Source organism: Pogona vitticeps, chromosome 4 (genome assembly GCF_051106095.1).
Source record: "Pogona vitticeps strain Pit_001003342236 chromosome 4, PviZW2.1, whole genome shotgun sequence".
NCBI lineage: Eukaryota > Metazoa > Chordata > Lepidosauria > Squamata > Agamidae > Pogona > Pogona vitticeps.
In genome coordinates, this window is record NC_135786.1 from 61230709 (window position 1) to 61256850 (window position 26142).

Below are 26142 nucleotides of genomic sequence, written 5' to 3' on the forward strand. Positions count from 1 at the left end.
ACTTTCAGATCTAATCCGAAACCAAGCCCCAGTAGCCATTCTCCTCATGGGTGATGGGGACCCTTTGGACCCATATATGTTGAAAAATGAGTAATCTCGTCATAGTAGACTTATAGCTTATCCTGCTGGTATATCCTAGGGTAGCTGTGAGTTATACTGTGTCCCATTATACTCATTCAATGGGGCAAGTTATTATAAACCTAATTTAAGCAATAGTAAAACTCTGCCCAAGAGCACAGATGTATATATAAATAAAAACTAATTCTGTCAGGTGTATTTATTTAATGCTTATATGGTTTGTTTGTGTGTGTGTGTGTGTGTGTGTGTGTGTGTGTGTGTGTGTGTGTGTGTGTGTGTGTGTGTGTGTGTGAGAGAGAGAGAGAGAGAGAGAGAGAGAGGGAGGGAGAGAGAGGGAGAGAGAGGGAGAGAGAGGGAGAGAGAGGGAGAGAGAGACCCTCCCTCTCCCTCTCCCTCTCCTGGGAGGGGAGTCAGGGCAGCAGAGCAGTGTTTTAGGCTTAGGTTTAGTCTACTGGCTGCACACCTCTGGTTTAGGCATCTGGCCACAGAGTCAGAGGTTGGGAATGTCATTCCCCACTGTGCCTCCTGCAAGAAGAGCCAGCCTGTGTGGCCTTGGGCCAGCTCTACAGTCCCAGGATTCCCCCAGAAAAAGGGAATGGTAAACCACTCCTATGACCTACCTGGAAACCCCTGGAAAGGATTGCCATGGGTCAGAATTGATTTGATGGCTCACAATACACACATACATATGAACAGGTTGGGCTGGGAAAGAGGGATCTGATGCCTAATCCAAACCTAAGTTGCTATTTTCCAGACAGGCTTTCAGGTGGTAAAGTACTATGTTGTTTTATATGCTGGATTTTAAAAAAATACAGTTAATATAATGGATTCTCAGATGGCAAGATTTTAAATCTCAAGAAATGTCCCCTCTCTACAAGTTGTGAAGCAAATATTCTTCCACTGAAAATGTTCCATTTATAAAAATAAGCTAATTCACAAATCAATTAGTGTCAACAAAGGAATAGAGATGCTAATCCAACTTAATACTTTCAAAATTACAAGCAAGTAACTAAGTACACAGTTCTACTACTTCAATTTATTTCTGTATATCAGCTGTGGGTGATTTTAGTGGGGCAGAGGGCCATTTTTCAGAATTGTTGGCCACACTCCCAAGGGAGTAGTGCTAAAAGGGGTAATCTGCCTATTTAATTGTTAAAATTTTAACATGTTTTTAATGGAGTGGTTATGTACTGTAAAGTTTTCACCCATTTTTGTTAACTGAAAATAGAGTTAACCTTTTTAAATGAGTTTTCAAACAGAAAAGTCCCTGAATTTAGTGTTGTTGTTGGTGGTGGTTTTTTTTTTTTTTTAAAGTGTTGATGGCTGGGACTCAGAAATGACCCTGGGGCCCATATGAAGGTCACTCCTGCTTTATATTTAAATACTTTAAGCAATGTTGTATCATTAAGTTGCCATGACTACAGTCACAAGGCAGTGAGAATTATTAACATAAAATAATTTCTGTCAATATATTTCAATATATTCATAACATTTAAATCACCTTTACTGGGTTTTCCCTCTTAATCAGACATTCCAATTTGACTACTTTTGGCTACTGGAAAAGTTGTTGAGCTGTTTATATAGCAACTCAAATTAAAACAGCATAGTTTTCTTGCTTTACTTAGTAAATATATTAAATGAACATGCTAAATCAGAATGCACGCAATTCAGAGTTTCAGAAGAGTCTCTAACAATCCTATTGTATTTTTCTCCATGAATCCTACTGATCAACACTGAAAATCTGACACTAGTTGTGACTTCTAACTACATAGGCAAGGCTTCTGGTGCCCTCTTCAATGCCCACCCTACTGCATAGCCATCTCATGTGCCCCAACTTCTCACAATCTTCCAGCATTGAGCTCTGCAGTTGCTGTTGTGCTGATTATAAGAAGCTATTTCATGCTGTCAGACTACTGGCCCATCACACAAAGCCTGACCAGGCAGCCTCTGGTAAGCAATGCAAGTGCAAGCCTTTTTCCCAGTTGTGGGGTCTTCCCTCACCTGTGTCTGCACCTTCCCTGTGCAGCTAGTTATCTGCTGCAAGTACACAGGTCCTAGCAGGTGCAGAGGCACAGCACACCAGAGCTTTGAACTGAGGGAACAGAGAAGTGCGTAAGTCTGTTTTTGTGCTTGCCAGGCATTTCAAGCTCTGAGTAGTTCCTGAACTAAACTCCACTTTCTCAAAACTTGAGTAATGGTGGGGTTGGGCACTGAGCAAAATCTCCTATCTCCTCTCCAGCTTCAGGCTCAGAAGATGCAAGAGAACACCAATCTGTGGAGGCTTCTCACCTAAGGTCAGGACAAAAGCAATGAAAAAAAAATTAAGAGATGCTTCCTGCAGCCAACTGCAGTGTTCAAATCTGTGGAAAGGTTATCATCCTTAACAATCCCACTGATAAATACGCCAGTTTTGGCTAAGCATTGGAGTGCATAGTGGCTAGCAAGAAAACATATTTGCCAGCTGGTTGAAACAGATGAGGAGATAAACCCAGAATGAATTGCCACAATAATTGACACTACTTCCTTTCTTGTGAGGAATTCAGCACATTAACCTGTATGGCAGACACAGAACTTACACACAGCTTCACTAGCATGGGGAGGCCACTGTAGCTACTGACTTCATGCTCTCTAAGTCAGAAATCGTCAATGACTTTGTTTCCTCCTCCAGCTAAACACCTTATTCCTTGAGTGCTGTTTCTTACATTTCAGAATTTAAGCTTGAGGACAGGGACTGTCTTGTATCATTGATTTTGTAAGCTCTTTGGCTAAAGAGCAGGGTATAAACACATCAATCAGTCAATCAACCAATCACCAGACAAGCTTGAGGAGGGGAGCAGTTCATTGTTCCAGATCTTGCATTATTTTTCAGAGATACAGCATTATGTCAGGGACAAAACCTGGTTTCCTGGCGAAGGAACACAATCCAGGTGGCCATAAATTTGGGACTGTCTACCAGGCCCAATAAATATTTGTTGACCACTTTTTCATATCTTAGAGCCAGATATGAGACAATGAAGGTGGGGCCTCATGCAGAAAGAGCATGCACTCTGCCCTCATATTAAGATTATTCCCATGCTTCTTCTGAAGGCATGTATGATTACGTGATGCTACTAGCCACTGCTGGCTCGATCCCTAGGAAACACCTGTGGACAGCTGAAGGCCCCAAAGCAGTCAAGGCCCTTATTCTCTTCAGCACGTATTTATTTCCTGGTCAGCCTTCAAGCAGTTTCCTTTCTATGACTTAGGACCTGCCATTCCTCATTATCCTTTCTTTCTGGCCACTCTCCAAACGAAAGGGGAACATTCCAAAGTAATGTAATCCTTTTACAGACTTGATTAAATTAGCAACCATTTCTAGAATTCTGTCTAGAACTACACACATCAGAAATATGCTGGATTTATTCAAAGATGATGCCCATAAGATTCTATCTGATATTAATGATGCAAAAGTTAGTATTACAATTTTACCTAGCCCCACCAGTGTTATTGTTTGAAGTATCTATTATTCATGCGTAGACATGTTGCACCTTTCCTATTGTATTACACTACAGAATTCCTTCCTAAGATAGATATGGCTGGCATGATTTTGAGCAGCTGGTCAAAAATGTCACATGCAGGTGTGTTCATTTGGATATTTTTTGCTGCTGTTTTTGTTTTAATCATTTTTTTAAAAAAAGCTTTCCATACATTGTCTAATGGTTAGAAAGATTATCAAAAATGTCCTTCCTTAATGCCACTAGCTGGCACTAACACCTACATAATGCTGCTTAACAGTGCTGCAATGAAATGCTAACTGGGCCATTTCCTTAGTGATGCCTTCTCCCTATCTTGTCTTAACAGTATAAAGGCAGAAGTAACAACATTTTTCTTTCTGTCGGAATACCTGCAGAATGGGAAAACCTGCCTGAGAAAGTGTTGAAACCTCTGTCACTGTAGATTTTTTTAAAAAAGATACAGACAAGCATCCAGTTAGGCAAATATTACTTTAGCCACACAAGTTCTACATTTATAAATGAGAAGCCTCCACAGATTGGTGCTAGACAACTGCTAGATCAACCCTTTTTAACAGGTTTACTTAGTGCCTCTTCTTCAGCTTGTTCTTCTTTCATTCCCCTTTTCCTATCTTCATGAGCAGGAATTTGATGAATACTGGTGGCATGGTTTACAAACTAAGGGTGAACTTGTAAAATGCTCTCTCTCATCTCTTTTGTAGGTCTCTGAGTCATACCCTATATGTCACAGACACACACCGCAAATAAACTGGAGCTTGAAACTAGCAAAAGTGCTAATTTAAAACAGCAAGAACACAGAAGTGGATGTGGGGGCCGAGAGGGGGAGGGGAAAGGAGCCAAGTGGCATTTTACAGGGAATGCATTCCATCCACCTACCCCAGGAAGCCCTCTGTAAACTATTTTTGCATAGGAGCTAAGCGGAAGAGGCAATGTTGTGGTGTTGTAAAACGGGTATTGCCTAGTCCTTTGTACAAAAGAAACAGAAAACTGGTGCCACAAGGAATGCCATGGACAGACAAAGCAAGGCTGAAACTGTGCCCCTCATCCAACCCCTCCCAATCTATGAGATTATCACCAGGCTGATATTGAAGGATAGCAGCCAGCTTGGCAATAAGGGAGGAAAGGCAATTTCATCTTTATTAGTGGGAGATTTCTCTTTTCGTAATAAGCACACTTCAAATAATTAGCGTGTTTTACGTAATAATGAAATTATGGAAATGCAGTCCACTTATTCAAACAAGTCACCATTACCATATTTTTAAATATTAGACTTAATTAGAGTTTATCACTTCACAGAAGTACGAGGAGTGGAGATTTCCCCCCCTCCTTTATTTTAAAAAAAATCCTCATAAAGTGTTTATTAAGAGCGGGTAAGAAGGGGATAATGATGTGTTTGGAAATTAAGGCAATCAAACATTTAATGCTATGCACTCCTGTAGGCAAAAGCATTCAAATGAGTCAATTAGACATCCATTATCCAGGCACGATTAAACACGGCAGGACGAGAGGCTGTCCGCCCCAGTGCCTGTTTGTGCTGAGGACTTATGCCCACTTAAAGCTGGCTAATAAAACACAAACTTGGAAGAAGACACAAAAAAGAAAAGAAAAAAAAAGGAAAGGAAGGGAATGGGAAAGGGGAAAGGTAAGAATAGGAAGTGGGTTGCTAGGATGACAGGCAGGCCATGAGAGGAGGGACAATGATGTAGTGGTGTCTTGTGGACCAGGGTTTCATAAATCACAATAATTAAGTTAACACAAAAATCAACTTCACCATCCCGTTAAATTATAGCATTTGCATATTAGGGCTCAAATGAAGTCTGTGGCTTGGCAGGACAAGGAGGGGGTGCTTGAGAGAGAAAAGAGTAGGTTGGGACGGGAGGGAACAGGGAGGGGAGGCAGGGAGGGAGCTGATAAGGGATCCATTTATAATGGTGAATAACTAATTTCAGAATTTATAGTGCTGGATTTTCGTCCCCATGCCATTTATATTACCGGAGGAAATTAAGGGGCGGGCAGGAGGCTGGCTGGACATCTTTCTGCGTTATTGCTTGTCTGCCATTTGCAAATCATTATTAATTGTGGCCCACGCACATGGTGCAGCAGACCACAGTGCCTGGACAGACAGTGCCAGCAAACATATCTCTTCATCAGGCCCCCAGCCACTGGCCCTGAGAGGCAATTACCCCTCCCTGATTGGTATCAGATAAGGAGGGAATTTTTACAAATTAGAGAATAAATAGGATTTCCACACGTGGAGCAGGGAGGACTTGAGAGGCGGTAATGAAAAACGATACATCACCATCAGCTAGACAATCCTATTCATACACTCCTGCATTGCTCACCACTCATAAAAATCCCACCAAATGACAGACAGACACCGACAGCATGTCATGAAGGATCAGACTCATTCCCCACCCTCTGAGTTTCGTCAGGCAGTTTTTACAGAACTTTCACACCAAAATGGCCACAGAAAGAGATGCAGTAATGGCAAGCCAATTTCTTTATATAAGCAAAGCTTTAGGCTCACGCCTGCCTAGAAAGCACACCTTTGAATTTCAAGCTTCCCTTTCTTTAATCTAAGATGGTGCGACATGGATTCTGGGTACAAAGAATACTAATTTTCACCACATTATTTCCATGGTCATTTTAGGAACTTTCCTCTTAAATACTTAATGATTGTCTTAGTACATGACTTGGTAAAGGAGCATTTCCATGTCACATGGAGGCTATAGTTATCAGGAGAGTTCAGAGAACCAGAGGATGTTAGAACACAGAGCCAAACATCATCCACAAGGTCCCTTGTGACAAGACCAGATGCTCTGTCGCCATTCCAGTGAAACAGAATTTTCACTCACTCACTCACTCACTCACTCAAACACAGACAAAACACTATTACTGTAATGCAATTTGTAATTTTGTAAATTATGTCACACTTTTTTAAAAGTAAAATCACATTTTAAAAGATCAGCCAAAAGTGGTTGTGAAGAATCTGCTGCATCATACACTAACTTTGCCAGGATGCAAAACTGTCATTTGCAGTGGGCAAGTGCTACCTACTGAAATAAATGGCAACTGTGTCAAGATGCATCCGCAATTTTGAGCAATATCCATTCATTTCAGAGATGTTAAAACAGGAAATGCTTGGAGAGACTAATAGTCCTATTGTTTTCTGATGGTCGTGATGTTCTGGAGTGAAGCCTTAAAATATAACTACCAAGAAACCCAACAAAATGAGATTTTAACTGAGGTAGAAATTCTGTTACATTTTTAAGACCAGTTCTCCCAACTGGTTCTTTTGTCAACTTCTGAGTTTGCATTTAGATCCCTGAAGCTGAAGTCTTCTCTCTTATTCCCCAGTGAGTCTTACTGGAGCACTCTTTCACATACACAATAGGCAGAAAGTGTAAGGGTCAGGGGTGAAACAGGAGCCAATACTCTTAAGCTGAAGGGGTCTCCATCCCTCGCTGCTCTGGATCAACCAACCAGGTGTTTGACTGTCTCGGCAATGGGGATGGATTGCTGTTTCCGGCATGGAAGCTGTTCTACACACAGTTAGAAATGTGCAAGGGAGCGCGGAGATTGGGGGTGGGAGAGAAGAACACTCGGCCTGTCAGCACTATGGAAAAATAGGCAGGAAAACACTGCGCATACTATGTATAAGCGAGTATTATGAGGAAATTACTTGTTTTTGCACATCAGTAATGATGGGGAAAGAACTGGAATATGGAGTAGGTGCTTGTATCATATTATTCAGTGCACTTTCTTTTGTGTAGCAGAATCCAGTCTTGGAAATGTGAGAACAATCCTGGTTTCCATTCTAGGGTTTTCCACAAACACTCCCCCAAGTGTCCCTGCAGGCTGGTGTTCAGGGCTACTTCCCAGGTGGTTCTATAGGTTAGACTAATGTAGAGAGCTGGGAAAGCAGGTCTTTCGACAACATTATACCAGTTGTTGAAAACATTATTATTATAACAGTTAACACTGGCAAGGCATACATCTACAATGTGCATATGCCTGCAAGCAGCACCAAAAAACCATGCTAAACATCTCACTGAAAGAAACTGCTAAAGCACTGCTGTTTCTGGTACACAGCTATATATTCTCTGGAGGAAGGTCAGACCTCTGCTTGCTGTAAAGGAGTCATGTCTTAGCACTTATCCTCACAATATTTATAGCAAGTTTATGCCTGGCTGTTAAAGTCAGCGGTAGTTACTGCTGATAAAGACAGGGCTCTGCTCCCGGGAACTTTCTGCCCTTGCTGAACTTGTGCTTAGCAGTCTCTTGACTGCTCCCGCTGAGAACCACATACGGATTTCTTTTCTAATGGTGAACAATTGCAATGTTCCTTCCAAAAAGGCACCAGGTCAGCCCGAACTGGTAGATTGTGAAATACATCTGCATTATACAGTCTTATGTGCAGACAGTTATAAGCGGCAACCAAATGTTTCTGTCTATCTTGGCACCATTATAGATACAGTAGAAATCATAACTAGGGATATCAACAACCTTTCAATAAAATATTTTAAAATAAAAGCATAATGCATCCATTGCAGCACTACTGTATTCTGTGGATATTCTAGACTTCATGGGGGAAATAGTGCTAAAATTTAGTAGCTATGTTTCCAGCTTTGGGATCCTGCACAAATGGCATTAGGAAAGGAGAGAAGAAAGAGCTTATATTCTCAAAATGTTGCTTGGATCCTAATGTCCATTCCTCCATTTCCTTTCATTACAAACCCTAACTAGGAAGTTATCAAGACTGAACCAATACAAAGAACTGTTGGATAGCTCAGTGGCTTAAGTCTCTGGCTGTGAGGTTGGGTGAAAGTTCAATGCCCCACTCTGCCTCCTTCAGAGGGGCTGTACTCAAAGGGTCCCTTCCCAGCTCTGCAGTTCAAAGGATATTATTTGTAACAATAAAAACATCAATAAAACATAGAATGAGGTGTCCAGAGTTCAGTAAAGCTGGCACCCAGATAGAAGTGAGGTGTTCCAGCTGAGCAGTTTAGAAAGTGAAAGCTGGTGCTTCTGCTAGTTCATGTGCCCACTCTGTTGACCTCGTCATGGAATGATCTTAATAGACTGGTTTGCCCAGCAGCAACTGCCACTAGAGGAGGGTTACCTTTACAGCTGTGGAAGGTCTTGTCTCTCTGTGCTTGGCTGGAGGCCTTTACTGTGGGCTTGACAGGTAAAAGTGCCTCATGCTTGTCTATGAGCTGCTGCCCCTCCATCTCTGCTGCAGCTTCATTTCCTAATCCTTTATCAACCACCATTCACACCTCACTAGCAAAGCTTGAACCATCCCCTGTTCGCTTCCCAGTTCAATGATGCTACTGGGATTGGGACCCTAATTAGGACGAGATTTCAAAGTCAAAATGGGAGAATCTGTTAAGCAGAACCACTTCTCCCTGAGAGTGACACACCATGTCAAGGAAAAGGAATAAAAGGGAAGGGTTGCAATTCCGGAGCTTCCAAGAGTCCTAATATAAAGTTCTCTGCTTTAAAGCCAGGCGAGATGGCCTAGTTATTGTGTTGAAAGGCTTTGGAATGAAACTGCAGAGCTACACTCAAATCTTTCAAATAAACCCAGCTTCATTTTGCCAGGTCCAGCAAGGCAGAGGCACTGATTGCACACAGAAGGGCAGTTCTCTTTATCTTGGAGGGAGACCTGCCTATTTTTAAACATTAGCTCCCAAATCCATACTCCAGCCCTTTGTCTCTCTTGCTTTCGGAAGGACAGATCAAACAACAGACCCTCACCATTGTTTCTCTCCCAGCGAGAAGGATGCAGAGCTGTAATCTTCCCACAAAGCCACATGCTTCAAAGGAATCAAAAGTGCTTATTAAAAGTCCCGGGAAACTAATTTAATAACATCCCAAAGGGCTTGAAAAATCAGCACCAGAGGCTCAAAATATAGCCAGGGGTGAAGGACTATTTTATTTAGCTACAGATGCACAACAGCCTCCTGAGCTCAAGAGGGAGTTTCTTCCATCTCTACAAGCAAGAATCTACATTTGTTTTTGTGCCCTTACATTATTATTTCTCCTGCACTTTGCCTACTGATCTCTCTTTATCTAGACTACTACTGAAAAATCAGTTACCTCAGGTCTCCATCAGCCTACAAGCACTCTAATGAAGAAATCAACAAGACCAATGGCCTCTGAAAACTTTTCTTATTATGAACAATCCACAATTTTGTGTTATCTCTTTGGGACTCACTCATTAAAGCACCTCCACAAAGATCACACATACCTTCATAGCAGCATTTACAAGACAATCAGGTAATATCAACTTTCACTGGGAAAGGGTAGAAAGGTAGTAGATGAATAAATCAAAGCTCAGAATAGTTGACTGATCACTGGTAGTTTAAGGAAGAATAACAGGCAATTTGCAATTTTTTTATATAATTAAAATTGATACGTAAACCAATCTGTTTGTCCACATGTTTTTTTAAAAATGTCCAAACTGTCTATCTAACTTGCATATGTGCAACAGTTGTGTACATTACATACACTAAGAGTAAAATACAGAACACAGAAAATCTGTCACAGAGCATAATTAATACAAATATAATGTCATCATCAACTTCTAATAAAGCCTAGCAGGAGACTAATCACCATATATAGAACCTTTCACATGCCACCTCCTATGGATATTTTCTGCTCTGCCACAGCCCCTCATGATGCAAGCACACATTTGTATGTGCCCTAAATTTGTGTATTCCATGTTTGGAAACTCCAGCGGGTCCAAAATGCTGCAGCCAGATTGTTAACTAGGATTAATTACAGGGAACTTATAACATTTAAAACATTTTCACCCCACCTTTCTCCTAAAAAAGGATCCCTTGGCTTACACCATTAAAAACACAATATTAAAAGCTAAAAACAGTAAGTTATTCAAATATAAAGAAAAATAATAGCATTATATTAAATTTTTTAGGTAAACACATTACTTAAAACAGATTTTAAAACAACAAAATATAAACCATCCTGTTTATTGTCTCCTCAACAGTAGATCACTAAAGAAAGCCAGCCTGAAGAGAGATTTTTTTGCCTATTTACAGGACAGAAAAGATGGGGCCAGCATTGCCTCCCATGAGAGGAAGTTCCAAATTCTGGAAGCAGCAACAGAGAATGCCCTCTTCCGTGTGTGAGGGTTCATTACCTTGAGAAAGTTTTTTTCTCTTTACTTCCATGGCAACACAGGACTCTTTACCATGGATTATACCAACAGCATTTGGTATCTTCCTTGCCCACTCTTGTGCCTCCTTCTCCGCCCTCCCATCAGAAGGCTTCACTGGCACTACCCCTCTCCGTCTCCTCTCGGCCTCTTCTCTGGGCACCATGAGCCATTCCCATTTCTTTGTTGAGGGATCTTCTAACCATATTCATTCCCATCCCTGGAGAAGGATCTTGCCACATTTCTGTGATTCGGTTTCCCCTGCTTCCACCAACCTTTTCCTTCCTCTCCCTTCACTCCTCCCCCCCTTCTTCTTTCTTTCCCGCCTTTTCCAACTGACTCTCTGGCTCCAACCCTTTTTGTCCTGTCATCTCTTGTTTTCTGTCACTCATTCCCTGTTCTGGACTTGTCATCTGTCCTCCTAAACCCTTCCACTTCTCTGTTCTACTACTTCCTCTATCATCGTCACTAGCAGTTTTCGGCTGTTGTTCCTCTGTTGAAGGGGTCGTTTTCCTCTCAGTCTCAGGTATCTTGGGCTTGGGCTCACCACTTGCGCCATGGATGAGGAATGGTGTTCTGGCAGGGAGGTTGTCTACCCTGGCATCCTTCTCACACCATGTTCCCACCAAACGTACATTTGAGGGTGGTGGGGCTGAGAGAAAGGCCTCCCCAGATCATCTTAACACCCAGGCAACTTCATAGAGGGTGATACGGTTTTTGAGATAGCTCGAACCCAAGACATTTAGGGCTTTATACGTAGCGTTCTAACCAAGCATCTTACTCCTCCTCTGTATTATGTTAAACATGGTTGGGAAAGATGGAAAACTTGACACAATCTGAACGATAAAGTAACAAAGCCTCAATTTGAATATCATGGTTGAAATAATGAGAAGTGGCCAACTTTAATGTCAATATAAGCAAACAAAACTCGACAGCATGGGTGAAGAACATGCAGTCTTCCCATTGCTGCTGGGATTCAATTCCCATTATTTCTGACCACTGTTCATGTTGGTTGAGTCTCACGGGGGCCACAGTCCAGCAATTCTAGGGAGGGGGGCACAGGTTCCCCACCCCAGGTTACAGAACACCTCAAGGCCCGACAACATGTGACCTGAGCAGGAAACTTGCCTCACCGTGATTTATTTAGAGGGGGGAAACAACTGAAGTGTTTGACAATATAACCCTCAAACAGCAAGCTACTGTAACTAAAATGAAATCTGTAAACAGAAAATTTGGGAAGTCAAGAAAGTGTTGCACTAGCAAGTGGGCGTGTCACTCTTGTGTGCATGCGCGCAAACATGACACTCCCCTCCACAAAGCGTGACACGCCCCTCTGCAAGCACAACACGCCTGTCCGCAAGCGTGACACGCCCACCCACAAGCATGGCATGCCCACCCGCGAGCACGAGGTGCCCCCACCCCGCTGCGCATGGAGCCTGCATCCCCCAACTGGTCCGCTGTCCGAAAAAGGTTGGGGACCGCTGATGTAATGCATCTCTGTACAAACACTTCAGCTCATGAGCAATTCTTTCTGCTGACATAGAGACACTTACATAAGGAGTCCCATTCATGCAGCACTGATGAAAGTTTCAATTTCTGTGTGGACTTGTGACATGAAAGCATTTTTTTTTATCTGTTCACAAGTGGGGCCACAACTGGCCCTTCGTAAATTCACAGCTCAGGCAGATTGGAAATGCTGGAAAACATTTGGTTTCCATTTCAAACAGAACATCTTACCCAGGTAGACTTGACCTATCTGAGTCATGAGAAGGGAGGGAGGTAGGGGGAAATCCAAAAGTTTCCAGCTGTGTCTTCTTTGTGAAGAAACACTACACAGAATACCATCATGATCAAATAGTTAGATGTGAATGATACACATTCATGTTCCAATGTGAAGATTCATAAGGTTGTGAAAACCCTGATCTTTTATTTCCATAGGTTTCTGTTTCTGCCCCACACCCTCGCACATCCAGATATAGTGCTTCATACAGAAACTCTGCAGAGGGTCTCAGATATCCTTGCTTTTAAGACATGCAGGCATAAAACAGTCAGATGCATGCATGAAGGTGTATCTAAATCCAGCTGTTGCCCTTTGCTTTCAATGGAATGCACGTTCAGATATGCATACCCTACCCATATTCTTAAACCTCCAGCTAGATTAAAGCAGAAGTTTGTGCACGAGACAGTCAACACTTATTTTCCCACTGAAGAGAAAGTAAATGAAATAGAATCAACATAACACAGGTTCAAGAGAATTTTCTGCACTAGTGGAACTACAATACTCTTGTAGGAAATCAAATTTGCTGGTTTGCGACAGTATCCCTACAAGGTTATCTCATTCTTGAAGTTGACCTTTCACTCCAGGAGCCCCAGGGTCCTGGAGTTAACTATGGTCATCAGACGACTGATGAAAAAGAGTTATTAACAATCATATACAGAAAAAAATACAGTTTCTCCTATCCTCCATTTTTACATAAGGTTCAAACCCTGAAGTTTTTATAGAAAAGGGGAAGCCACATTTTAAAATTCTGTTCTGTGTGTATCATCAGGATTACTGACTCAATTGCTTTGCACAACGATATTTAGAATGAATATAAAGAACAATAAGGATTGTATTATTCAGGCACAAAGACAAGTCTTTGGTTGAAAGATGCAACCTTCTCACATTTGCATATTTAGGAGTTGTGGTAACATGTGAATTTATATAACACTTCACATGCATTATTCTATTATGATCCTTATGATAGTCCTGAAAGGTAGATCAGTTGTATAATATTAATACTTAACATAATGTGAATATTAATTTTTAAAGATATTTCTAACCCTTCAGCACAGGTAACCCAAATTCCTAATTCTTTCCCTCATGATAAAGCTCTGTTACCATCTAAGCCAGCTCAATTACTCTTCTTCCACAGCCTTATTCAGTCATAATTAAAACATGTGTATTGCACATATGATGAGGGCAGCATGCTGGCCCTTCTACTGTCTAAAGGAGAGAACTGTTCTATCTATGCAGACTTTTCATGTGGAAAATCTGGGGATCTGACTCATATGGAGAGCCTACCCAGATAAAACAACCTCCTCCTCTTGAGACAGTTGCTTTTACATGATGAAAGTGATGATGGAGGGGGCTAGATTAATGTGTCTCCATCATTGCATGAGGAACACACACTTTACTTACGAAGGGATAAGATAGGAGCCATTAGTTCTCTTCATCCTGCACCTCCAAGTGCCACTTCAACATTCCATTTATCTTAGAAACTTTCAGAAATATATCACATCAGGTTTTCTAAGTTTAAAAACACTTCTTTAAAATATACAATATACTTCTACAAACTTAATGACTGCCCTGATTATACAAAAAGAAAGAAAGCAGTTTGGATTAGTTCCAATTCATTTCTAAATCTATAGGTATTCAGCCCTTCAAATTTGCCATTGGAAGGAATGATGATACCTACTGGGATGCACAAGTGCAACTTTAGCAGTATATGTGAATACAGTGGTGCCTCGCTTAACGACGTTAATTCATTCCAGCAAAATCACTGTAGAGTGAAAACATCGTAAAGCGAAAATAAAAAACCCAACGAAACGCATGAAACCCGGTTAATGCGTTCCAATGGGCTAAAAACTCACCGTCCAGTGAAGATCCTCCATACAGCAGCCATTTTCGGTGCCTGTATAGCAAGGAATCCGTCCCTAAGCACAGCAGCCATTTTGAGCACCCGGTAGCCATTTTGAAAACCCCAAAATCAGCTGTTTTGATTGTCGTAATGTGAAGAATTGGTTCCCGAAGCAGGGAACCGATCTTCGCAAAGTGAAAAAAACCCATTTAAAACATTGTCGTCGTGAAGCGGGTTCATCGTAATGCGGGGTAATCGTTAAATGGGGCACAACTGTATGATGTATTTTCATGAATGCATGTGCAATAGAAATAGAGTCAGGAATAGAGATAGACATGACCCTTGGTTTGGAGGTTTGCGCCAGTTTACATGCAAAGCACCTTACCTCGCTTTCCTGGCCAATGACCCACCCACCAATCAGTGTATGCTCCTCTTCTCCACCTCTTCAGTTGTTCGACTAGACCCCAGCAGGAGCACAGCGTTGCCTGTCCTGCTTCCTTGTCTGATCAGGTGATCAGCCAAGGAGGCGGGGCAGGGAAGCCAGTGCTCCTTCTGGAAACCAGATGAACAGCTGAAGAAGTGGAGGAGAGGAGCATGTGCTGACTGCTGAGTGGGGGATCCAGCTGGGGAGGTGGGGAAAGGGAACCAGCATGAACCTCCAAATCGAACTGAAAGCAGTGTGAGCAAACTGTGAAATCTTATTTGATCAGACAAATAGCTTTTTTGGCTACTTTCTCTGACTTCTGAAGACCTCATATCTACCATTACCAGATAGATCCAAGGAATGGAACTAGACAGACCATGAAGCAGCGTGGTTGTAGGATTGGAAGAATTTAGAAGTTCAAAGATATTCATGTCACTTAACCCCAAACAAAAGTTCTGAGTGTAACTACTGTGGTTTTGAAAAATCTAGATAGAGTAAGAGGTATTTGGAACCATTTAGATATCTTATCCTATCAGGAGAGCTTTAAAAAAATGCTGAGTTCAGGCTTTCCCAGCCTCTTAGATGATAACAGTTAGACCCAGGAGATGACTTCTTTGGATGTGGGAGGAAACCACCTTGTGAAAACCCTACAGCTCTCACAAAAGTAGCTTACATATGGTTTTTGCAAACTGTCTGAATGGTAAGGACAAGGGAGCAGTCACCAGCTATCCAGCACTGTTCAAGGGGGTCTGATTAGAGGAGAGGCCAGTTGAGGCTGCCAGAGCCAGCTCCCTTTAAGAAGGGGAGAGAATAGAAGTGTCGACCCCCATTAGCAGGCTGCTTCACTCCGGATCATTAAATATGTATATCTTATTACACGCCTTGTTAGAGGATCGAGCTCTATTGACTGATAATAAATTCCAAGCCTCATCCCAGCCATAAATTTATCTGGAGACGATGAAGACTCAATAATCTAGTCATGCAGATAATATGATAGGGCCTTAAAAAGATCATTACATTGGATGTCAAAATTAAAAGTGAAATACACTTTATTAACACTGTTTCCACATTTGAGCCCATTACTTGTTATATCCAAGCTCCCACCCACTGAGCACCTCTGACTGATGAGTTGAGCCTGGCAAAATGAGCCTCTGGCTTCCTAGAAATCTTTTCAGTGGTTAATGCATTGCTTCCCTCCCCAAGAGAGGAGATGCTGGGAGCTGAAGGCTACTTGGATATCACATACCCTGCTCTGTAAGGTCTTACTCTCAGGCAGATTAGGAGACAGTTGTGATTTCTCAGTGATAGGACAAAGATTTGCTGGAAGCAATATGCACTTTGCATTCCAGGGTTCAACCATGGTTTGAAAGCATGATCCACAATTAAACCTGGCAAATCTCAGATCAAATGTTGACCTACAGTAGACCCTCGAATTACAGACTTTTCGAGTTACAGACTTCTCTGGCTGCAAAATTTAGGTTCGACTTGCAGCCAGAGAATCGACCTACAGACAAGAAAAAAACCAAAATGGAACAAAGACAAAACAAAAATGGCCAGTTATGGCTTTAATCGGTTTTCAATGCATTGTATGTCAATGGAGACTTGACCTACAGACTTTTCGACATGCAACCACCGTTCCAATACGGATTAATTCCATAAGTAGAGGGTCCACTGCACTGTCCAGATTGGAATAGGCAGCAAGGGTGCCAAATCTCAGTTTCTAGAATAGCAATGTTACAATGTTTCAACACATCCAACAGGCCACACTGTACAAGGCCAAGCACCCCAGAGCACATCTTATATTAAATCCCTAAGGACAAAAACCAATGAGCTACACTGGTCCTGGCCAAGGCCATAAACATGGTCGTGCAGAGGGCCGAGAGGTTTTAGGCTACCCAGTGCCTTCTACTCCACAGCCAGCTAGCCTTTCAGACATGATTTCTTGCTTCTAATCAGAAGGTCACAACCATTTAAACCCCTTTGATTAGGGCTGGCGGCTCCTGCTCTTCTCGTATTGGCCCCACTGGCCTCTTTGTGCTCCTGCCTCCAGATCAATTGGATGTATCAAGTTTAAAGTGGTTCTACCAAGGGCTCACACACTTCAATTCCACTCTACACCTCCCCCCTTCCCACCTTCCTCTCCAGACAAACAAGGTGGAGGGCACATGAATCGATAAGGCAGCACAGATCAGCTGCCAGGAAACCAATCGCAGATCAGATTGAAACTGACTTCTGCTTGTATCTTACCAGCTCTCTCTACAATAGATTGGCTTGAGAAATCCGATGGAAAAGGAAGACAAAAGGGAGGGGGGATCCGATAATACTCCCTGCCATGGCTGCTCTAATCTGTGACAGCCTGAGGATTTGCTGAAAACCATTATCACATCGGCACGCTCCCTCCTCTCTCTTCTCCTCCGATAAACCCCCGTCTAATCTGTTTCTTGCAGGGACTGAACAAATGCATTTAGCGAAACAAGGAATAGGGATTCTCCCTCCACCAAAGAAAATGTGCACAGGACTGGCCAGGCTGTGATGCCTGTTGCAGGAACTGACCTGCAAGCATAGGCTGGTATACGGGCAGTCCAGTAGGTCTCTCCTGTATATGTGTACAATGCAACTTCGCTTGTCAGCACACAGATATCAAAAATCACAGAACACAAAATTCTGAATAATGAGCTTAATTGCAATGAGATCTCAAAAATTTAGATCAGGTTCATGGAAGAACTGGCTTGGGGAATGAGATAATGTCTTTAAAAGGCCCAGAAGTACCGTAGTTTGTTACCCAATAAGAGGCCAGGTAATTTTCTTAACCCCAGCTTGGCAAACTGTCCCTAATGACAAGTAATGTTGCCAGCGTTTACCATGTTCCTTGGTTCGGAACACAACTCTTGATTATTTGTGATGCTTATCTCAATAACAAAAACATAACAATCTAAATTCTTCTCAAATTCAAATTTGAAACAAAGCCAAGGCTCAGGTTTAGAATGAATGAAACAATAACAAACAGAACATTTGGGGGCATGTGAAGGGTACCTTTTCCCTTAGCACAAAGAAACCACAACCTGTTCCACATTGTACCCAAGCATAATTTTGAAAGCCCCAGTATGTATTTGTAACAGGGCTCCTTCCCCCCACTCCAATCCCTTGTCTGGAAAAACTGACAAGAAAAGTCTCAAGCATTTTTAAAAAGTAGAGGATTAATTGCTGTAGTTTAGCTTCTTCAGTTCTCTTTGTTAAAGCTCTTTATATCTCTCACTTTCTAATTTGTATTTATAGCCAGATATGGAAGAATGGCATATAGGCATGTTAATTATACATGAATATCAAATACCCTGAGAGTGTAGGCAATGTTTCCTATCCTCAGGCTGTAGTGTCCATTTCTCTAAGCACAGTGGAAATCACAGATCTAACCCATATACTCACTTATGTTCTCATCTTTAAATTGTATTAGAAACGTTAGTTCACACCATGCCTGTAATCTCAATATCCCTAATGATTTAATGAGTTTCTCCTTCCTCTTACCATCTGTTGATTGCCATATTCTGATGGCTATGCTTGCCCGTATACAGGAAATGTCAGGAGGAACCCAGGTGATGTGAGAACCGTAGTACCTGAGACAGAATGTCACATACAGAATAGTACACCTCTCTGACACAGCTCTCTAGAAGACTCAAACTTCAAGTCCTAAACTTTCTTTTATAAGTGAATGCCCTAGAGCATTGTTCCGCAACCTTGGGCCTCCAGATGTTCTTTGACTACAACTCCCAGAAGCCTTCACCACCACTTCTGCTGGCCAGGATTTCTGGGAGTTGAAATCCAAGAACATCTGGAGGCCCAAGGTTGGGGACCACTGCCCTAGAGGAGACTTGGAACCAAAAGCTCACTGTTGAGAATATTACTTGTTTTAATCTAACAAAAGTTTCTGATTTGCCAGAGATAATAATGTATCATCTTACAGGAACTGAGCCTCCTTTGTGCACTACCTGCATAAATGGAGCTCCTTTCATTGAAGAGAGGACAACAGAGCACACCAATAACCTCATTCCAAATATTGAAAAGTTCCTTTGACTCACTGCTTGTATAGTGAGTGCGGACAGCTAGATTGTGCAAGCCTTCATGAACTGGAGCCCCTGTTCACATGAAGGTTTCATGTAGGATTCCACAATGTAGACATTCATCAGGTGGACAAGGTGGAGAGGGAGGCATCAAAGCCATACAATATTTTGGGGAGAGTGAAAGTAACAATACAATCTTGACTGGCTTTTCAATCTTGGGAGACCCAGTTGGGAAAAGTCACCAACTGGGCTGTAGGCATCTATACAATGCAGAGATGCAGGAAAAGAAGTACCCCCATCCCCCAAAAAACCCTCAAGTACTCTCTAAAATTTTGTTCCCCATGGTAAACAGAAGGGGTTATCTTCTTCTGGTTAAGAGCCAAAGGGGAGTTAGAAGGCCATAATAATCTATTACAAATGACCCAGAGATCTATTAGATCTACCTTCTGCCTACATATTATTTAAAAGAGAGTTGACAAGTGAACAATAACAAAGTTAATTGGAAGATTTCAGCCTAGGAAAATCTGAATCTTAGATCAGCTAATAGGCCTGGAAAGAGTAAGTAATGGTCCTATTCTTGCTTCTCACCCTCACAACATTCTCCAGGGTGGCAGGGGAAGACTTAAGGACCACACCTAAGCACCACACAGCTGCGCCCTCTGGTGTCTCTCCATGCCTGTTTCTGCAGGACCAACGCAAAAGAAAGGGAGCAAGAGTGTGCTGAGCTATCTTTCTTTCTGTGATCTCATGCCTTTCGGCAATCAGTTAACCCGAGTGCCGTCTCCCCCTCCTTCCTCCATGTAAAATAATGCTCAACAAAGCTGGGCGGGCGCAGGGCAGCATTGCAGCAGTATGTCAAACAGAAGGACATTTTCCTTCTATCTCAGCTGCTGCCCCAGGGTACATTCCACCTACATTCAATCTTTACTCCACTACACATGTTTCCTCTCCAGCCTGGGATTATTTTTTATCATCAAATTACTGTAGCGATAAGATAGACTCAATGTGATAGCAAGCAGAGCCCCCGACCTCACTGCTTTCCCCCAGCCTGACATCACCCACCATGCCTGCACCATGAACAGGCAGACTGCTTTATTCAAATGTCATCAGGGGGTGAAGAGACGCCCGACGGCTGCCTTATTCACTGGCTGAGACCAAACACCAAATGACAGCAAACGCCTGGGAAATGGAGGCAGTTGTTAGCAAGTTAGAGGTTCTGCCAAGCCCTTTGTGGGGCAGCAGGGAACTTTCGCACACATTCATCAACCATACTTAGCAAAAATGTAGCTGTGACCACCCAGAAGGATACCAGTGGAGAGCAGATGGACTCGTGAATGTAGCATACCTGCTTATGAATGGTATTTAGCTACTGACACAGGTTATACACAAAGGTTAGGTACCAATGTCCAGTATGCATCTCGAAATCTAATATGCATTTACATAGTTTCAATGGGGTGGGGAGGCATTTGTGGCTTGATCTAGGAAGTGGTGGAGCATATGCAGGAAGATAATAAACTATAAAGTGGGGTTTGTTACAATCTAATTGTAATCACCCACTATTCTGTTCTCCCCCTTATCCCCCCCCCCCACTTTCAATAAGCAGAATAGTTGTTGGCAACAGATAGCTAACAGGCCATATGCAGTCCCTGCACCAATATTGTGGAGGCCTTTGGTTTTTTTTTATTAAAAGGTATGGATTCAGTATTCCTAATAATTGAACAATAGATTATTCCAGATATACATGCACGAGCTGGAAGCTATTAATGACTAGGATTGACTCGGCACGCAAAGGTTTTTAGCTCAAGTGAAATCCCTCAAACACTGAGAACATGTTTGCTACAACTCAGAGCCAAATTAGATATGTTAATTGTACAGCTGCCTTTTACATGCATTTGACTGCAATGAATGCATGTGGTTTAAAACAATTACATGGCAATGGAGTAGATGGCATATTAGGACTGAAACTTGTGAGGGTTTTCTCCCCATGTTTTGATTTTAACAAGATTTAATCCTCTGCCACTTCGTCATTGCTATGGGAGAGAAGCTTTCACTGGTGCCAATGGAAGCTCTCCTCACAGGCATAGCTTCTAGTGAGGTGATGATTACCACTGGGACAGAAGGTGCCGGTAGGTAGGTTAATTTTGTTCCTCCTCAAGATCTTCATTCTGATCTATGTCGCCTTAAACACAGTAGCAGAAATCCTGTTCTACTGTTATGAATGCAGAAGGCACAAGGTGTAACATTCAGTTGTTCCTACCAGCAGCTAACAAACTAGTGTTGTGTTTCTCAGGGGTACACATGCTACTGGCTTAATGCATGCTTGAGAATCCCAGCAAGGTCCTGTTAATTGCCAGGTAGGAATGACAAAACGTTATGCCTTTGGCATAACAAAGCAACAGGATTCCAGCCATTAATTAAAAGCCTTCAACTAGTGTCATACCCAAATTGGGCTTGAATGGAGCCCCAAAAGTCCTTTCCTTAATTTTTACAAAAAGGGTTCCTAATGTACGATCAACTCTCAATCCTTAAATCTTTGTATTTTATTCAGCCTTTCCAGACGCTTGAATATCTGAAGCAAACACAAACTGTACATAAGAATTGTGTATTCACTTGCCAATACATGCTTACAGAGGACTAAAGAATCACAAATATCTTTCATACTTAATTGGACAATCAGAGTATGGAACACTTTTTACAAAAAAAGTCAGAAACCTAGGAGACAGACTAGCACAACACTCTTCAAACAGATACACAATGGATTGCATTTTACTTTCATAAGTCAATTCATAGCGCCTTAAAAGTGGGCCTGTTAATGATATATGAAAGCATTCTGAGAGATGACAACCCACTGGCTTTTTTCAACCTCACCACCAGGTCTGGAAGCATTGCTGTTTTTCCGTAAGTGTGCCAGCCCAGAGGCTCAAAGCATGGCTAATGGCTGACAGGGGTTCTAGCAAATGGAAGGCTCCACCTGTGTTTGCAAAAGCCTTACAAAGAAACTCAGTAAGACCTTTTGTGATGAATCTTCCCTGTTTCTTGTTTACTCCAACCCCACTTCTGAACTGCCTGCCTAGCTGCGTGTCAGGGCTCTCCTTCTAATCCCTATTAATTTAAACTATGCTGGGCTGCTGTTCACCTCAAACTCTTTATTATTTATCAGGTTTGTTTATTTGTAGCTAACAGGTAGTGCTCAGCATGGGCCCCCAGGATAGGGACAGAGGCCGTTAATCACGCAAGCTCCCCTGCCATCCGCCATCCGTCAATTACTCCTGCTTCCTTTAATTAGTAATGAGGACTAATATCCCTGCCTTGCATACCGGCTGGAGCGGAACGCACCTCCAGGGAAAGGAGAGACTCAGGGCCAGGGGAGGATTGGAAATAAATAAGGGAAATGGGGCTCCTCTTTCTCAGGCAGCCACTAAGCCCCAGGCTTCTGTCACTCCTGGAGAAACAAGCAGCCCCCAAGGCCTTTATTTATCACCCACTTGAGAGTGCCTACCGCAAAAGGCAAGCAGGATTCATTTTGCCAAATGCCAAACCACATTCTATATAGATGTTGAGTGAAGAACAGTAAGACAAGTGGTCTGAATAACAGAGCTGAACAACAAATGTGTACCATGGCCACGTTTACTTAGGGGGTGCATTCAAAATGAACCTAAGAAAAGCAAGCGAGGCCTGAGGCTGGTGTTGTTGGCCAGCCCAGGCAAAACTCTAGTCCTGAAGGGTAAACACACTTGCTTACAGCCCTCAATCTCAATTAACCCTAACCATCCATTGCTCTCCTGGATCTCAGCAACACCCTTAAAGAGGAGAAACTAGCACTCTTCCTCTTTGCTTTCTCCCCATGGAGAGTGATGTGTCTGAAGAGGAGAGGTTTTTGCTCTTGTGTAGGCTCTCCACACGGGCAAGCACTTCAGTTTTTCAGCTAAGTAATAACTGAGTACTGACACCCATTTTTCTCTGTGCTACTGGCAAGCCTCTTTCCTAAACACACGACCCAGCTTCTCTCAGACCAAGCCTCCGCGAGCAGCTTTTCACATGCCCCTTACCCTGAACCCAGTGACACCCAGTGATACCCTTGGAGGTCTGCCATGCTCTTCCCAAATGCACCATGATTCTAACTCATCCTTCAATGCCCAACTTGCTTTCTCCAGAGTTAAATGAAGCACAACTGTTCCCATGCACTAACACTTGTTCTATGCAAATGTGCAGAAAACATTTGGGAGCTGTAGCTTCACTAGTTTTGAAGGACATACCAGCATAGAGTTCAGCACCACAAAATTAAGGGAACAATTTGATTTTACAGCCTTGTTGGCTCTCTGCTTCCAAAACTGCAACAGCCATTTGCTCTTTCTAACACAGAGTGCTCCTATATGTATGAGGACATGGCTTCCCTTTTTGAGTGTCCACAACCAGGTGAAACAAATGGAGGTGGGAGAATACTACAACACCAGATCAAAAATTAAAGCTATTTGCAATGGAGCTATCAAAACAAATAGCTCTTCTTGGGAATTTCAAAAAGCTAGTGGGGGGAGAATGTGAGCTCAAGCAACCATTAAAGCAGACTACTGTTGGACATTCTGTGTGTTGGAGAGTTCGCCCAATGCCTGAGGCACCATGGTATACAAATTATGCTCTTGTGATTTATTGACTGGAGGTTTTTTTTTTCCTTTAACACCACAGAACATTAAAACAGTTAGCTCTCTTTACTGCTAAGCCTCCATGCTTTGGAGACCTATGCTGGATGCTGGGCTTATGATGACTCTGCAAGTGGACATCTCGTTAAACACATCCACACACATCATACTCAGGACCCAAGGCTCATGAGCCCTTAGGGAGACTTCATAATGAGTTTAATAACTGATGGGATCTTTAGGCCTCTTCATTCAGTGGATCAGTGGCAGTACATGCAGAACTCTGCAAAGCATGGCTATGCTGCTGTGGCTTTACTGCTGCCATCTGAACAGGAAGGCAGAAGCCATAGCAGCCACGTGAAAGGGCACTTTGCTCCAGAAGTCTCCATCTGTTTTATTTTGTGCTGTTTAGTCCTGCCTTCATCTCTTGCAGGACGCAAGATGGCTTGCAATGTAAGTTGAAAGAACAGTTACAAATTTTAAAAAAGAGGTTACTTACCTGTAACCATAGTTCTTTGAGTGGTCCTCTGTGAATTCACACATATGGGTATTGTCTGCACCTGCGCTGACTCTCTCGGAAGATTCTAGAGCTAAAAGTAACAATTTTATGGTGTGATCCTCCACAAGGTATATGCTCCTCCCACCCACCATCTTCCCCAGTTCCTTAATTTTATCCGCCGGGTATGAAGGAAAGAATTAATTAAATAATTACATAGCTAACCCGTGATGGATATAGGGGAAGGATGGGCGGGTTGTGTGAATTCACAGAGAACCACTCAAAGAACTATGGTTACAGGTAAATAACCTCTTTTTCTTTTTCATGGCCTCTGTGAATGCACACATATGGGTGACTAGCAAGCTACACTTACTGGTTGGTGGGTCGTCAAGGTAAGAAGGATGACAGGACAGCTCTGCCTAATGCAGCATCTTGGCGTGCTCTGATGTCGAGCCGGTAGTGCTTGACAAACGTGGATGGTGTGGACCACGTAGCAGCACGACAGATGTCAGGAACCTCAGTGCCACGCTGAAAGGCAGTAGGGGTGGACAGCACTCTGGTGGAATGAGCTGTCAAATGTTCTGGAGGGGATTTCCCCGACAAGCTGTAAGCAAGGGAGATAGTCTGTACAATCCAACGTGCTATGGATTGAGAGGAGGCTGAGGCCCCTTTGTTTGGGCCGTGGAAGCATAGAAAGAGTTTATTGGACTTTCTAAAAGTCTTTGTCCTTTCGAAGTAGAAAGCCAGGGCATGTCTGACATCGAGATTATGGAGCATATATTCTAGGGGCGACGAAGGAGACTTGAAGAAGCAGGGTAGTATAATGGGTTGGTTGAGGTGGAAGTCGGAGACCACCTTCGGGAGAAAGGAAACGTCAAAATAAAGAGTCACTTTATCGGGGTGAAACTGGATAAAGGGAGGATCGGCTCGAAGAGCAACGAGTTCACTAGCCCGTTTGGCTGATGTGATTGCAACAAGGAAGGCCGATTTAAGAGTGAGGAATCTGAAGTCGACAGACGCCATGGGCTTGAACGGAGGCCGCATCAAGGCATTAAGAACCAGCTGGGGTGATACGTTGTTGAGGAGGGGGAATGTTGTTAAGCCCTTTGAGGAACTTCTTGACAGTTGGGTGAGAAAACAAATTGGAGGAGGGAGAGTCATCGGGCTGGTGAGCCATAATGGCTGAAAGATAGACCTTTAATGTGGACTGAGAAAGGTCAAAACTGAAGAGATGGAGGAGATAGGCGAGCAGAGTCTTCAGGGAAACAGGTATAGCAGGTAAGTGATTGTCCTGTGTATACTTTAAGAAAGACTTCCATTTGTTTTCATATAGGAGGGTAGTGGAAGGTTTTCGGGCTCGAAGAAGAACCTGCATCACATCGGGAGTATCCTCCATGCCGCAAGACTGAGAGAGGCGACATCTGGGTGAAGAACAAGGCCGTGGTCGAGCGAGAGGAGATCTGGGTGGAGAGGAAGGTGGAGCATGTCCGACAACATCGAGACCAGGTGAGTGAACCATGGCTGGCGGGGCCAGTACAGGGCTATCAGGATGGTATTGGCCCTGTCCTGTCGGAGACGGATGATCACCCGCTGGATGAAAGGCAGAGGGGGAAATACGTATAGGAGATCTTGAGACCAGTCCATCAGGAACGCATCTCCCAGAGGGTTGCTGTCCCGACCTGCTCTGGTGCAGAACCGGGGACATTTCTTGTTGGCATCGGCTGCAAAGAGGTCTATTGAGGGCGTGCCCCATTGTCGGCACAGCCGCTGGAATATGACGTCGTTCAGAGTCCATTCGTGCGTTCTCGGCGGTAGCCGACTGAGCCGATCTGCCAAGGTGTTGTCGTCTGTGGAAATGTGGACGGCAATAGGGAAAATATGGTGGGAATAGCACCACTCCCAGAGATCGACCGCTAGGTAGAACAGGGTAGGGGAATGGGTACCCCCTTGCTTGTTGACATAAAAAAGTGCAGTGGTGTTGTCTGTTGCCAACTGCACCATTTGTCCTCGAATGAGGGGAAGGAAGGCGTGGAACGCTTTGATGATTGCCAACAGTTCTAGATGGTTTATGTGAAGTGGCAGCTCCTGTTTGGACCAGAGTCCGTGAACCGTGTGCTGGAGGCAATGAGCACCCCACCCCGTG

At 43.1% G+C, this 26142-nt stretch overlaps 2 protein-coding genes across 8 annotated transcripts in view; one reads left to right on the forward strand and one right to left on the reverse strand.

Moving 5' to 3' along the window:
• The window catches only part of DMAP1 (DNA methyltransferase 1 associated protein 1), a 114386-nt gene that overhangs the window by 77106 nt on the left and 11138 nt on the right, over nt 1-26142 (forward strand). Inside the window, exon 12 of the transcript XR_012086367.2 lies at nt 25333-25505. The gene's annotated coding sequence lies outside the window, so the exon portion shown is untranslated. The remainder of the gene's footprint in view (nt 1-25332; nt 25506-26142) is intronic.
• ERI3 (ERI1 exoribonuclease family member 3) overlaps nt 1-26142 on the reverse strand; it is a 294532-nt gene that overhangs the window by 24153 nt on the left and 244237 nt on the right. The window lies entirely within an intron of this gene.